We start from the raw sequence: 16,900 nt of genomic DNA on the forward strand, positions 1-16,900 counted from the left end.
TCATTTCTGAATCGTGAGACTGGACATCATCTAAAGTTTGCCTCTTTGCATTTTTCTGTTGTGTGATTTGTCTGAATCATTATCATGTATCATTTTACAAAACCAATATTATTGAAGAAAACTAAAGTGCTGGATATAAACAAAAAAGAATGGTTGGTGCCTTCTCCCACGCTTCTCAGACCCCTCTCTGACAGGCTGGAGTGCACCCTGGGGAATGACCGTGTCCGTCAGGATGAGGGATGTTCTCTTGGTGCCTTGTCTCTGGAACTACTTTCTATCTGCTCCAGATGGATTTCCTAGCCGCTCAACTCAACTTTCCCCTTGGACATACCAATAGGATCTGGGAAAATTAATGTCTGGTGTTGTAAATTGCAGGAAACTGGCATGGACCGAAACATCCATTCAAAGATGGAGGAAGTGGAATGGCTGGTGCTGAAACCCCCACCTTCTGAGTCAACCACCCAGGGATTAAGGCAAAAATAGCGGCAAATACTTTTCAACCCTTAGGACCAAGTTCTTTATTCCTGAATTACTTGAGAACTTTAAGGAAAAAAAAAAAGTTTCTAGAGGAAATCAATAAAAGTGAAGAAAAAAAACTTGTTCCAACCCAAATTCAATGATACTAGTGGTTTGGGGGCTTTACTGTATTCAGGACTCAATAGAATGAGGCAAGGGCAGGAGGCTTTGCCCCTCCTCCTAGGTGACTACCTACGTGTCATAGGTGCTTAGCTGTTCTCGGCAATGGGCAGGCAGACATTCAGTAGGGGCCATCAGAGCAGCCATCCAGAAAGAACTTGTCAGTGCCCCCGCAGGACCCCAACAGGAGGAAAACAACTATTTCTGTATGCATTCACTAGGCACTTTGTATTATTAAATCTCATTTATCTTCACAACATTCCTATGAGGTCAGCGCTACTATCTCCACTTTCCACACAAAGAAACTGAAGCTTTGACAGTTTAAGTAAATAGCTCAAGGTCATGCACTAAGACTGGTGGCCCCAGGATTTAAAAATAGGTTAATGGTGAGCGGCTCAAACCTGACAGCTTTCTTAAAGGAGACAGGAGCTTGAGTCCAGCAAAATCGCCTGAGTCAAAGAGAAGCAGAATGGTATCAAACAAAGATTCAGTGAGACAAGAGTTGAATATGAACAACTAAGGCCCAGAGTCTGGAGTTCTAAATGGCAGTGGGACCAGCCACAGAAGTCAGGGTGTGAACTCCAATCCTGCCACATTTTCATTTATACAGCCTCATAGGTCAGGGAGAGAGGCCCTAGTCCTCACTATAACCAGAGCAGCGAGCAGTGTTGAGATCTATGCCTGGGCCCAGCCCTGGTGAGGCAGAGACCAAGATGCTGAGATACCTCCTGGACCGTCTGGAGGCCCAACCTGTCTTAACACACTTGCACACTCAGTCATGTCTGACTCTTTGCAACCCCATAGATTGTAGCCACCAGGCTCCTCTGTCCATGCAATTTTCCAGACAAGAATACTGGAATGAATTGCCAGTCCCTATTCCAGGGCAATCTTCCTGACCCAGGAATTGATCCCACAATTTGGCAGGTGGATTCCTTACCACTGGCACCACCTGGGAAGCCCATCTTTACACATACCTGTCTTAAATTAGGCTTCATACCAATAGTATAAGATTAAAGTGGCTGGATTCTTGCCTTAGGACAAGGCTGGGTCTTGAAGTCCAGACTGGTGTGCCCAGTCTCCACAATGAATGGCAGCTCTCATTATCCAAAGCTCTTCTCTGTCTGTTGTCAGTAACTGCTGTGATTCCTTAAGCATCTCTGTCCCCACGATGCCAGTTGGGTGTGGAGGACATCAACAGTCAGGCTGGAGAAGATGAGTCCTGCTGGGGCCTTAGCTTCTTCCTCCTATGGGGGCAACACCCTTACTCCAAGGCCTCTGTGTGTTTTACTGCCATGGAAACAGAATAGCACAACTCTAGGAGGAGCCATTCACACAGACTACTGTGAAAATGATGCCCCCTGAAGCTGTGCCATGGACTGGCCTTGACTTCTTTCTAATTTCCACAAACCCAACTGCCATTCATCCTTCACCACTAAGCTCAAGTGTTCACTCTTTGAACTCCCACTAAGTAATAATATAATACTAATGTCAAGTAGCATTTACAGTGCACTGTGGTGTTGGAGAAGACTCTTGAGAGTCCCTTGGACTGCAAGGAGATCCAACCAGTCCATTCTGAAGGAGATCAGCCCTGGGATTTCTTTGGAAGGAATGATGCTAAAGCTGAAGCTCCAGTACTTTGGCCACCTCATGCGAAGAGTTGACTCATTGGAAAAGACTCTGATGCTGGGAGGGATTAGGGGCAGGAGAAGAAGGGGATGACCGAGGATGAGATGGCTGGATGGCATCACTGACTCAATGGACATGAGTCTGAGTGAACTACGGGAGTTGGTGATGGACAGGGAGGCCAGGCGTGCTGTGATTCATGGGGTCACAAAGAGTCAGACACAACTGAGTGACTGAACTGAACTGAGGCGCCTGCCAAAATTGCAATAAGCAGTTGTGATTGTCACTTGACATAGTTGCCATTATCGTCTCCATCATCCAAATGACAAAACAGGCTTCCGAAGTGTAAGTTACTTGCCCCAAGCTCCAGAGCAGCTAAGCAGCCAAGTAGGAATTCAAAGAACACAGGCTAACTAGAGCTGCCACTGTCCCCTCCCCACTGCTCCAGCCAAGCCCTGGTGTGGGCCAGTACCGGAACCAACCTGCTCACAGCACTGTCGTACTCTGTTGCACCTACTAGTCTACGATTTTTCTCCTTGAATAAACTGTGAGCTCCTTGAGAGAAAGGCTCCTGTCTTATTCTTCCTTATATACCCTGGGTGTCTATTAAGGAGTTGGAACTTGATGAACAGTTTGTATAAAACATGCATACAGGTATAGCAGATGGCCACTGGGAAAGAACTGTTTCCACCCTGCCTCTACTCTGGGCTCTCCCCCTCAGTTTATCTGAACACAAAGCACAGGATCTGATTCAAAAGAGATCAAGAGGCGCCTACTCTCTTCTCTCCTCTGCTTTCTGATTGTGCACCCAGCAGATACCACAGGCCTCCCAAGAGGACTGAGAAGTTTCTACCTGTCCTTCCATGTTTCATTCCCTCCTCCCAATGTGATGTGTCTAACGAGTGAGACTGAGAAAAGCTTGGAGTCCATGTCCTTCATTCCCTTCCAATTCTTGACTTTTTCAGAGTAGCCACCCCCACCCCAACACCCACCCCAACACCCACCCCAACACACGCATTCTCTGCCTCTCCAGCTGGTAACCACAGGAAAAAACCTGCAGCTCTCTACCTGCTTTGAATACCTGGGTAAGATTTACCCATAGATGAATCCAGATGTCTAAACTTCAGAAAACTGATTTTGCCTACAAGTCCTGTTCAGCTTTATTAGTAATAAAGCTGATGAATGAATGTCTACCACTCAGTTGCTTCCAATCTATGAGGCGAGAAGTGTTAGTGTTAGTCTCTGAGTCATGTCCGACTCTTTGTGACCGGTTGACTGTAGCCTGCTTGGCTCCTCTGTCCCTGGAATTCTCCAGGCAAGAATACTAGAGTGGGTAGCCCTTCCCTTCTTCAGGGAATGTTCCCGAATCAGAGATAGAACTTGGGTCTCCAGCATTGCAAGCAGATGCTTTACCATCTGAGCCACTGGTGGGAGTGGGGGTCCGCAACTCAGAAAACCCAAGAGTATCCCCCAACAACAGCTTGCCCAAAGTGAAACAGTAGGAAGGGTATAGATATAAGATCTGAATCCAAAGTCTGAGCTTTGCACCACTGCTCTACATTGCCAAGAAGGAGAAAACTGAGGCCCAAGAGGTGAATCAGGAGTCACGTCATGAAGGGTCTTCTGGAATGTGGGGGAAGTCTGGATTTTATCACAAGGGTTATAGGAAGCCACACACGTTTCCAGCCAGGAGAGGAAACATTACCATCTGCAATAACCCTGCATCAGACCCCCATGGTTAAGACTTTGTGTTAGAGTTTTCTTCCCAAAGAAAAAGTGTCTGAGAAAACAATAATGTTGCTCCCTTTGAAAGCCACTCTTGACATGTGAGGCTGAGGAATGGGAGAGTTTATTATTATTGTTTGTTCTTAAAGGAGAAACATCTCCCAGCAAGTGGATTGTTTTGTCTTCAACTTTCTCATTCTTGAGAAGTCAGGCAGGTCAAAGCAGCAGCTCAGGAACATGTGTGGTCCACCTTGGCCTCTGAAATGAATCTAATTGCATTTTACTGCCAATCAACTATTTGACCTTGGCAAGTTAGTTTATCTCTCTGTGTCTTGGTCTCCTCATTAGTAAAATGGGGACAATAACACTACCCACTTTTAAGACATGGTAGGCAGAATAATGGCCTCCACAGATGACCACATGTTAAACCCTGGGCCTGTGAGTATGTTGCTACAGGCAGGTGGGAATTAACTTTTCAGATGGAAAGTTGCTCATCAATTGACTCTAAGACAGGAAGATAAGGCTAGATTAACCAGTGGGCCCAATGTCATCAGTGGTGTGCGTGCTCAGTCATGTTTGACTCTCTGCAACCCCATGGGCTGTAGCCCAAAAGACACTACTGTCCATGGGATTTTACAGGCAAGAACCCTGGAGTGGATAGTATTCCCTTCTCCAGGGGATCTTACCAACCCAGGGATGAAATCCACATCTCTTGCCAATCCTGGGTTGGCAGGCAGATTCTCTACCACTAATGCCATCACAGGGGCTTCCCTGGTAGCTCAGCTGGTAAAGAATCCACCTGCAATGCAGGAGACCCTGGTTCAATTCCTGGATCAGGAAGATCCCCTAGAGAAAGGAAAGGCTACCCGCTTCAGGATTCTTGGGTTTCTGTGGTGGCTCAGCTGGTAAAGAATCAGCCTGCAATGCAGGAAACCTGTGTTTGAACCCTGGGTTGGGAAGATCCCTTGGAGAAGGGAATAGCTACCCACTCCAGTATTCTGGCCTGGAGAATTCCATGGACTGTATAGTTCATGTGGTTGCAAAGAGTCAGACACGACTTTGTGACTTTCACTTTCACTTTCACTGTCATCACAAGGGTTCTTAAAGGTAGAAGAGGGAGAAAGAAAAGTAGAGTCAGACAGAGACGTGACTACAGAAGAATAGTCCAAGAAATGCAACACTGCTGGTTTTGAAGACAGAACGGGCCATGAGCCAATGGTGCCCTCTCTAGAAGCTAGAAATGCAAGGGAGTGGACTCTCCTCTAGAGCCTCTAGAAAGCAACACAACTCTGCCTGCACCTTGATTATTTTTAACTTAAAAACAACATAAATTTATTTCCCACAATTCTGAAGGCTGAAAGTCTGGGACAGGGTACCAGCATGGTCTGGTGAAGGCCGCCTTCTGGGTTGCAGGCTTCTCTGTGGCATCTTCACATGGCAGAAAAGGTGAGGGAGCTCTGTGGGGCCTTTTGTCAAAATTCCAATTAGGAGCACTCCATCCTCATGACCTGATCACCTCTCAAAGGCTCCACCCTTGATACCATTGCCCTGAACATTAAGTTATCAACATATAAATTTTGGAGAGACATAAACATTCAGACCATAGTAGCAAGTTTTCAGGATCTTCTCTTTTTCATTGGTCTTCTGAAACTATACAATAATGTATTTTACTTTTGTCTATTAGTAATCCATCGTATATGGAATTTCTCTAATTCAAGAAAGATACAGTTTAGATTATAAAGAAGCTACTGTGCATTTGTTTCAAGTGACAATTTGTAAAAATCATTAATTTCTGATTATTTAATCAATACATGTTCAATATGCAGCTTGATTTTAATGAGAGCCTTGTTGGACTTCTGATCTACAGAACTTTAAGATAATAAATCTGTTGGTTTATGCTATTAAGTTGTGATTTGTTACAGCAGCCAAAGAAAATGAATACACAAGGGTTACTATGCATAAGGTGTTTAAAATAGTGCTGGGCATTAGATCAGAGTTCAGTAACCTATCCTTATTTTATGGTGGTGATGAAATTGGTGATTATCACTTCTTCTATGATCAGTTCTATTCATTTTTGCATCAAATCACATCACTCAAAGCTATATGTCTTCCATGGATACCATGCTGAACTTCAGAGATTTAAAATGAAAGAGAAATGCTTTCTAGCCTCAACTGTCACTGGGCCTAAGGAGTTTAGTCTACAGGGAGAACCATCCTTGCAAACAAGTCATTTTTACATAAGGTGACAAGTTCTAACAGAAGAAAAATCTACAAACTTTGTTTTCTTGTGCTCCTGCTTTATCTTGTCCCACACTTGCCCTTAAAGATGTGTTGGCTGAGTGAAGACGAATCTTACCTGGCTTTCTCAAAATGTGAAGCAAAAGGAAATATCTGTGGTTTTTGGATATGATGAATATTTGTGTTTCATGTGGATTTGGTGTTGTGTAGGTGAGCTGGAACTATCCCAGAACCAGAACTCAGAGCTGGAATGGAAGTGATAAAAGAATTTCCACGTATTGTGGTATGGGGAAGTCATTCTGGCTTATACATGAGCTAACTTCAATTTGATGCTAACTAAAACAGCCTGTTTGTGGCCTATCAAACATACATGTACATCTGCTTTAATTATTAAAGAAAAGGGCACATTGCCAAGAATTCAAGAATACACACTTTTAAATAAAGATGAAATGTTTCCCTTCTTGGGACACCAATGCTGGTCCTCCTTTGATGCTTAGACACCTTTCCTAGGTGCCAAGGCCATACTGACTCACTGATCTGTTGTCTTTTTCTGCTTTTGAAAACTTAAACGAATATATTCCTGACTTGTTTGATGTTCTTTGTTCTGACAAGACATAAAACTGTGCTGAAAACCATAGTTCTCTGGAGCAGTTAGTTCCTCAGGGTTAGGTACCTGAGAGGCTATCTCTTGGGCCATAGTCCTCAGTTTGGCTCAAACTGAACTCTTTTCTGTTTCTACTATAGATTGTTTATTGATAACCTTCAAACTTTAAAACTTGTTCAAACAAGTACATTTAGTAAGGTTAGGATAGATTAAGAATGAGCAAAATGGGTCAAGAGCCAGAAGACCTTCTTGGGACGCTCTGTTTCAATAATTTATTTGTAAGAGCCACTGTGCCATCTCCTCCCCCAAATGAAGTATAAAGAAGTAAAAAGTAGAACCTCCCATGTGTTGTATGCTCACAGTGGTATGAGCAGTAAATGTTCAGAAGGAAAATAGATCAGCTCGGACTGGAAGAGACTTCATGGTGTCTTGATCGAGGAGGACACATAGATATATATCCACCCTACACACGATCTCTCACATACACACATATATACACAATGACCCTTGTTCCCTTCCTACATCTCTGACATTTACAGCCTTGATGGAGGAGAAGAAAGCAAGCCAAGAGTGAAGAATTCCTTATAGTGATTTGTGTTCGTTCATTCATTCATTAAGAACCAGCTTGTCACATCAGGTATTGCCTTGGTGCTAGAGACAAACAGACAAACAAGAACATGGCATCTGTCTATGGGGAGCTCTCCAAGTAGCAGGAGACCAGACAAGAAAGTCGGTGATCACAACACCACGAGATACAGGCAAAAAGAGCAGTGAGCACAGATACCCCAGGAGCTCAGGATGAAGGTGCCTAGCAATGTGAAGAGGCCAGAAAAGCTCCCCAAGATGTTGATCTTGGCCTGCCCTTGAAGGATGAGAGTTGTTAGATAACTAGGAGTCAGCCAGAGCACAAGGAAAAGAGCATGTGAGTTCCAGAAAGACAAGATAGAACTAGGGGCCAGTCCCCTTGCTGTCTCCAGCCTCTACTCAGAACCCCGTTCTTCAGCTCACATGTTCTCATAATAATGTCTTAGAACACATCACACACCACTGACCCAGCTCCCAAACCTAGTGCAAGTGCAGCCTGCAGAGTGTGAGCCAATCAAGCACCACCCTGCAAACAAATGCCTCTCAAAGATGCATGTGGCTGGATGACAAAGAGATCCATCTAATGAATCCTAGCTCTGCCACCTCCTAGCTGTGCAAACTTGTGCAAATTGTTTTCTTTTCTGAGTTGCAGTTTCCTCATCTTTTCTAAGAGATATCTTAATTCTTCCAGTTGAGTTCCTGGAAATGATTGCACAGCTCAAGATAGTCAGTGAGGTAAAGAATATAAGAAACAGGAGCCCATATGTGTTTACATTGGAGAAAGAGCTATTAGGAAGACAAAGAAACCACAGGCCCCAAAAGATGGGAAGAAGGAGGAATGAGTCGGGAGTCACATGGCTTGGATTTTAGCAGAGGTTTGGGCAGAGAGGTGAGAACAAGTATTAAAGAACAAAAGAGAGTTGGGGGATAGCTGTGAAGTCTGGGAGACACTGAAATGATGGAAATGGTTTTAAAAAGGAATTTAAGAAATATTGCTGAGATTTACAAATTGGGTGTCATCTAATACTGTCGAAGGAAAGGGATGCCAGGAGAGATTACAACTTTTAAGAAATACTGATTGTGATACCACGTAGAAACCAGGCCATCAGTTCAGTTCAGTTCAGTTGCTCAGTCATGTCCGACTCTTTGTGACCCCATGAATCACAGCACGCCTGGCCTCCCTGTCCATCACCAACTCCCGTAGTTCACTCAGACTCATGTCCATTGAGTCAGTGATGCCATCTAGCCATCTCATCCTCGGTCGTCCCCTTCTCCTGCCCCCAATCCCTCCCAGCATCAAAGTCTTTTCCAATGAGTCAACTCTTCGCATGAGGTGGCCAAAGTAGTTTCAGCTTTAGCATCATTCCTTCCAAAGAAATCCCAGGACTGATCTCCTTCAGAATGGACTGGTTGGATCTCCTTGCAGTCCAAGGGACTCTCAAGAGTCTTCTTCAACACCACAGTTCAAAAGCATCAATTCTTTGGTGCTCAGCCTTCTTCATAGTCCAACTATCACATCCATACATGACTACTGGAAAAACCATAGCCTTGACTAGACGGACCTTAGTCGGCAAAGTAATGTCTCTGCTTTTGAATATGCTATCTAGGTTGGTCATAACTTTTCTTCCAAGGAGTAAGCATCTTTTAATTTCATGGCTGCAATCACCATCTGCAGTGATTTTGAAGCCCCCAAAAATAAAGTCTGACACTGTTTCCACTGTTTCCCCATCTATTTCCCATGGAGTGATGGGACTGGATGCCATGATCTTCGTTTTCTGAATGTTGAGCTTTAAGCCAACTTTTTCACTCTCCTCTTTCAATTTCATCAAGAGGCTTTTTAGTTCCTCTTCACTTTCTGCCATAAGAGTGGTGTATTATCTCAGATATCATGTTTAGAGAATTAGTACCTGAACGAGCAATCTCAGGCTGTCTAGTGTAGAGTAAGACTTTGTTTACATGAACCACTGCTTTTTCCAAAATATCAGACAGTACTTAAGAATTTAGGCTCTGGAGTTCAGTTTCCTGGGTTCCAGTACTTACTACCTGGGTAATTCAGGCTTACTACCTAGGTAACTTTCCTGAGCCTCTATGGTATCATTTTTAAGGGGACAATAACAGTATCTATCAACAGGGTGAGCATGCTGATTATATGAGTGAATCTATGCAAGACTCTTAAGGACAGACCCTGATATATAGTAAGCACTTAAATGAATGTTTATTTTTATTATTTGTATACGGTTGTAATCATTATTCTGCCACAGTCTATATGAACACAGGGCTCTACACGCTTGAGTTTTTTCTTACTAGTCAAGCCAGAACTTCAACCCCTATGCCAATACTGACCATCCTTCTAGGCCTAGTTCAAACCTCATTTCCTTCTAAGTGCCTTAGTGTTTTCTCAACAACTTACCGGGATATGACCTTCTCTGTCAGGTGTTATTTGTCTTGCTTCTCCAATGAGATTGAAAGTTCTTTTAAGAGCATGAGAATCTTACATTTGGGGGTTTCTCTCTGAAACCCCAAACCACTTAGATGAGCACATAGTGGACTTGGAATGTTCTTCAGTTAAGTGAACTAGACAGGGGTAGGGTGAATCATTTTCGAGATAATCTTTGTGTTAATATACTTCTTACTGACCTCCAACTCACGCTCATCTATCCTATTGTCAAACCCAAGAAATGACCAGATTCTGTCATCCAGCAAGTTCTAAAAGGCAATGGCAATAAATGTTATTTCATCGTGAACATCCTTAGCTTAATACACATTGCTGCTGCTGCTGCTGCTGCTGCTGCTGCGCCGCTTCAGTCGTGTCTGACTCTGTGTGACCCCATAGACGGCAGCCAACCAGGCTCCCCCGTCCCTGGGATTCTCCAGGCAAGAACAGTGGAGTGGGTTGCCATTTCCTTCCCCAAGGCATGAAAGTAAAAAGTGAAAATGAAGTCATAACACGTGTAGGTAGACCAAAAATAAGATCTAAAGATGGGGGTGGAAATTAATACACATTAGGCAGCCTTTACTATGTCTTTCGGGGCTTCCCCGGTGGCTGAAGCAGTAAAAACTCTGCCTGCAATGCAGGAGCCACAGGAGCCACTGGTTCAGTCCCTAGGTTGGGAAAATCTCCTGGAGGAGGACATGGCAACCCACTCCAGTATTCCTGCTTTGAAGAATCCCATGGACAGAGGAGCCTGGAGGGCTACAGTCCATAAGGTTGCAAAGAGGAGGACGTGACTGAAGCAAGTCAGCACGCTCGCACTGCGTCTTTCACATCATCAGACAATGTGATACCTTAGAGTTAGGAAGCAAAAAAAGTGTCCTGGAATTCCCTTCTACAATCTCTTGGTTGAGATCACGGGCCAATCATGTACCATCTCTGAACCTTACTTTTCCAATCTATAAAATGGAAACAATGAAATAGCTGCCATGCCACCTAGTCTTCTTGGTAAGAATAAAAGGTAGAACATCTGGGAAAGTGTTTTGAAATGGTAACTACACTGATTTAGGTATTGTTCCTATCTCAAATTGAATAATCCACCAGAGAGAGGCTGCCTCACAGAGAGGCTGGGCCATTGACCTTCCAGCTTGTGTTCAATCTAATTAACATTCATTCAAAGAGCTTCTGAGACAGAAGAAATGAAAGAGACAGAGGATGTGGGGGACAGGGTGGGAGAGGAACAGTTGGTGATAAAGAAAGAAAAATCTAATCTTTTGCTAATACCAAGGGCCCCAGCTTAAGAACACACAAGTAAACAGTGAAGCTTGGTGACCCGGGACCAGCTGGGGGACCTCTCGAACAAAAGCAGTTAACAATGCTGCTTTCAGCTCTGGAGCAATCCAGGGCCAGCTCGGGCTGGGGGCTGCTGGAAAAGGAGCTGGGGTCCTTCTTGGAGACCCAGCTTCACAGTCAAATGTCAACCCATCAATACCAAGTATGTAGAAAGGAGCCTACAGTTTAGGGCCTTTGTTTCTTTGTTTTTCGTTAATTAGTCTTTTGTTCACCCATCTGAGTCGGAAAGAAATCTATTCTGCAATCCTTTCAAAAATCCAACTCCCCCACACATACCCACATTAGTGAAAACAGAATAAAATCTGTGGTTTTGGCTCATTGCTGTGCCACGTGGTCAAATAGGACTTTGAAGGGCTCTTTTTTCTTTTTTTTTTTTTAACAAGTGTTTATTGAGTAACTGCTATTCATTCGACAAACATGTAAAGAATGCCCACTGCACTCCTGGCCCTGTGCTTGATGTTAGGGACACAAAGATGAATAAAACCCAAACCAGAGACTCAATAAACTCAGTGAGGGAGGTCAGAGATCAGCACCAGTTAACACAGAGCCTGGCAGAAAGCTCTAGCTGTCAGAAGAGACATCCAGATGGGATGCCCTGTGAGCTCAAGGAGGAAGACATTGCTTCTCTTGGGCAGGAGCAGGGAAGGGTTGGTTTCATGGTACCATTTGAGTGCTGAGCCATATTATTATTAAAATAATAGCCAGCTGCTACAGAACCTCTGTTGGTTGTGCCAGGCACTTCTCTCAGCACTTCACTCCTGTAAATCCCACATTGCTCTTTCAATGGAGGGCCTCTGATGATCTCCACTTTGCAAATGCAATTCTGAAGCCAGTATAAAAGAGATAACCAATAAGAACCTACTATACAGCACAGGGAACTCTACTTAATACTCTGTAATGACCTACATGGGAAAAGAATCTTAAAAAGAATGCATATATGTATAAGGGCTTCCCTGGTGGCTCAGTGGTAGAGAATCTGCCAGCAAAGCAGGAGCCTCAGGTTCAACCTCTGGGTCAAGAAGATCTGCTGGAGGAAGGCATGGCAACCCATTCCTGTATTCTTACCTGGAGAATTCCACGGTGGACTACGTCCATAGGGTCCCAAAGAGTCGGACACAACTGAAGTAACTTAGCATGCATAACTGATTCACTCTGCTGTACAACAGAAACTAACACAACTTTGCAAATCAACTATAGTCCAATAGAAATCAATTTAAAAAAAAAAACAAAAAACAAATCTGAAGCCAGGCAGCCCGGCGCCAGGACCCATGTTCTTGACCTTGGTACTGGCTATGCAGCCCTCCTGAGACTTGTCTGCCTCTCCCCCTGGCCCCTCAAAGGCAATGTCTCACTGATCTCCATGTCTTCAGAGCCCTGCACGATTTCTGATATGAGGTGAGCCTCTGAAAGAGCGTTTGGAACTGCTGAACTGAGCCCTCCATAGCTAGATGCTGAGGTCCCAGCAGGTCTAGTGGAAGGGCCTGGAAGGTCTAAACAGCAAGGAGGCCAGAGCAGAAGCTGGGATGCACTAGGGTGGGGAGAGGTGAAGACACCATCATCAAATTGTTTTGCAAAGTCTAGCTTATGGATGGCTGTTTGGAGGCCAGGAAGGAGGGCAGAGCTGGAATTTAGGAAATGGAGGCCCTGATCCTTCAGGACCCCAGGCACGTGATAAAACTACTCTGAACACAGACCTGCCCTCGGGTGCACTTTTGTGGCTCCAAGGGCAGGGTTTGGGCTTTAGATAATAATTGCATACATTTGCTTAGTAAACATAGGGCAACTGTAGGATAATTACATGTTCTTACAGAGATGGTGCACAGTAATTACTTTCAGTGGCCCCAAAGTATTATTTAACACATATTCTGGTTTATAAGACAGAAATAATGATGAATTTGCTTGGTAATTACACAGCACTTACCCACTACATATCCTGCCAGTAGCTGATACTTAGTCCATCATTAAGGGGCTAGCAGTCGCTTGGGTAAATAGTAAGTTCTTCTTATTATTGGTGTCTAGGCACATAAAGCATTATTAAAACACCATTAGTGACATTTCTCCAAAGGAGGAATATGCAAGTCTACTTGAGAAGCCAATTTTCCTCAGGCTAAATGCCTCATTTTTATCTTTTTGACAGGAGTGATAGAAAGGAGTCAATTCTAACTTGAGTGTCCACTCACTGAAGTTGTCTACTTAATGACACTGAGCAGATGAAGGAACATTTGTCCTGGCTTAGGGAACGGGAGTGGAGTCACCACTATTTTCAATATGAAGATTGCTATTTAATTCACCCAAATGGCAGTGCCCGGTTTAGGAGGAGCCCCAGGTCTGGCGCCGCCACCCCTGGGGTGGGCTGGGTCAGCACACTGAAAGCCAGGGCAAACCACAGCCTTTGGATGGGCCTTACTGGCAGCATCCTCAAGGCTCCTCCTAGGATAGGGCCTGAGAGGCTCTTGGAGGGTCTGGGACTCGGGAAGAGGGGCACCCTGGTTTTCAGGCCATTTGGGGTACACATGGGAAAGGAACATACACACATTGGATACCAAACAAAGGAAATGCAAGCCCAGAACCAGTCTCTTTGTCCTTAAAAGGAGCTCAAGGGAAAGCTGCCTGACATATTTCGTCTGGAAGGCAGTAATTTGGGGGGGCCATGGCTCAGCTCTAAATGCTCTTGGCTCAGCCACTGATATCAAGAAAAATCAACTCCATGTAATCAATAGGGGGCTTAAGGAGGGTGGCCAACCATTATGGTTGGTGGGCAGGATAGAGAATGGGCCTTCTGGAGCAAATAGAGCCCTCATTACCATTCCATTCCAACCCAACCCATTTCTGGAGGGAACAATTCAACACCAGATATGAACTCAGTTCCAGATCCAAACTGCCAAGCCAAGTGGCCAGTTCCAGTGGCTTGTTTCTTCTGTAATGAACTCCAGGATTCTGACTTTGGCTTTAGAAGCGACTTCAGTTGCCATGGAAACCAATGGGGAGTCATTGGAAAAAGCTCAGGGTTAAAGTCAGGCATCCGGTCCCATCACTTCATGGGAAATAGATGGGGAAACAGCAGAAACAGTGTCACATTTTATTTTGGGGGGCTTCAAAATCACTGCAGATGGTGACTGCAGCCATGAAATTAAAAGATGCTTACTCCTTGGAAGGAAAGCTATGATCAACCTAGATAGCATATTCAAAAGCAGAGACATTACTTTGCCGACTAAGGTCCGTCTAGTCAAGGCTATGGTTTTTCCAGTAGTCATGTATGGATGTGAGAGTTGGACTGTGAAGAAGGCTGAGCACCGAAGAATTGATGCTTTTGAATTGTGGTGTTGGAGAAGACTCTTGAGATCCCTTGGACTGCAAGGAGATCAGCCCTGGGATTTCTTTGGAAGGAATGATGCTAAAGCTGAAACTCCAGTACTTTGGCCACCTCATGCGAAGAGTTGACTCATTGGAAAAGACTTTGATGCTGGGAGGGATTGGGGGCAGGAGGAGAAGGGGACAACAGAGGATGAGATGGCTGGATGGCATCACTGACTCGATGGACGTGAGTCTGAGTGAACTCTGGGAGTTGGTGATGGACAGGGAGGCCTGGCGTGCTGCAATTCATGGGGTCACAAAGAGTCGGACACAACTGAGCAACTGAACTGAAAGTCAGAAGACCCTAGATTCAAATCCCAGGCCTGCTCTTGACTAGCTGGGCAATATTTGGCAATCACCTCCCAAAGCTTCAGTTTTTTTATCTATAAAATATTCTTCAAAAGACTGTTAATTCCATTAGGCTAGAAATCATACCTATTTCATTCACTACTGAATTCCTGCATCCAATGCAATGTCCAACATGTTCTAAAGCCATGGTTCACATTTTCAATTGAGTGAGACTGGGGAACTGCATCATACATTTAGTTTACAAAAATCTGCCTATTTGCACTTAGTGAAAAGCAGAGAGAAATAAAAACAACCTAAATAGGCCTGAAGTTCTGCTTGATTAATCCACTCAGTGCACATGTGTGACAGACTGATGCTAAAACCAAAGATGTGGAACTACTCTTCTTCCCTTTCCTATTTTAAGAACCTTGCTGTACTGAATATATGTCATTATTAATAATTTAATATTGTACTTTGGAATATGTACACTCACTAAATAATACATAGTATGTTATTATATCCATCCCACATAATTCACAAGGATGACTGGATTTGGTTGTAATCACAAAACCTTTTAAGCTCTACTTTATGGAAGATTTGTAGGAGTTTCCAAGGAGATTTAGATTATAACCAGCTTTTTTTTTTTTTTTTTTTTGTCTTAGACTTAACCTTGAGAAGCTTACCTCATAACACTGGGTTATCTCACAGGGTCACTGTGAGTGAACTGAAAATGAAAGCTTTGTGAACTAGAATCCCTGGACAAAAATAGCTATTATCCTATTCACTGCTCTCTTGGTATGGCTACTTAGCTTGGACAAGGTCAAGAGCCTTGATTACAACCCAGTCCTCTTGACTCCCAGCCTGGAGTGCTGGCATCTAGCTCACAATTTAGCCCAACAAAAAGCTGTTAAGTAATTATTAGGAGCTCAGCAAAATGCTCACCACATATGGTTTAAGGCATAGAGCAATGGCCTCTGAGAGCTCAGTGATTCATGCAGATTCAACAAGTGCTCAGCTGGCCCCAAAGCATGGCAAATCTTGACATCCTACCTCAACATGCAGGCAGATGCTGTGGAGCGTGAGACGGAGGGGCACTCATACATACAGATAGAGTTAGCCTTTAATCCTTGGCACTGAGACCCATTTCTTCACTGTTCCAAACTGCTTCTTAAGCATTGTAAACTTTTTCCTCAGTTCAAAGCTGCCTTGTTTCCTTCTTATTTCTCTGAGAAACAGGCTATGGATTGTGTGTCTGTTGATTCTCCCTGGCCTGTAACCATTCAACCTTCCTTTCATAATAGGATCTTGATTTCCTTTGGAGAAAGACTTTTCTCTTTGAAGGCACCCAGACCTGAGAAATGAAGGGAACCCCATCCCCATCCCCTTCACTGATTCAATGGACATGAGTTTGAGCAAACACCGGGAGGTAGTGAAGGACAGGGGAGCCTGGTGTTGCTGTCCATGGGGTCACAAAGAGTCAGACACAACTGAGCAGCTGAACAGCAACAAGGATTAGTTTATGAGTGAATATGTGTATATCTTAAGATAGTCTAATCAGCCCCATCCCCAGGCTTATTGGAAAAGAGGCAATCTCTTTCTATAGAATAACTAACCTATGGAACATAAGCCTGGAACTGCCAAGGCCAGCCCATTTAGTGGTTATCTGAACCTGGAGCCGGTGTAGGAGGAAACATAGTCTAGACACAAAGAAACAGACTAACATCAGGTCCTGGAAAAATTGCCTGAACCTTTGGATCCCAGTATACCTGACTTCAAAGTCAAACGGTCCTGGATTTTAAGTTACGTTCCCCAGTACATTTAGCTTTTAGTGTAAGGCAAGTTGGATTTGGCATCTCTTAACTGCAGTGAATAGAGTTCTAACCAATTATATATTCATTTAAAAAAAAAAAAAAGGATGACAAAACAGGCATGGAGATGGCATGAGCAAAGACCTAAAGGCACAGATGTAGGCCTTTGGGTGTCTCAAAATATTCATCAAGAGACATAGAAGGTAACTGAGGGGAGGGGGCGTATCATAAAAATGCCAAGTGATCAAAAGACAT

Source organism: Capricornis sumatraensis, chromosome 4 (genome assembly GCF_032405125.1).
Source record: "Capricornis sumatraensis isolate serow.1 chromosome 4, serow.2, whole genome shotgun sequence".
NCBI lineage: Eukaryota > Metazoa > Chordata > Mammalia > Artiodactyla > Bovidae > Capricornis > Capricornis sumatraensis.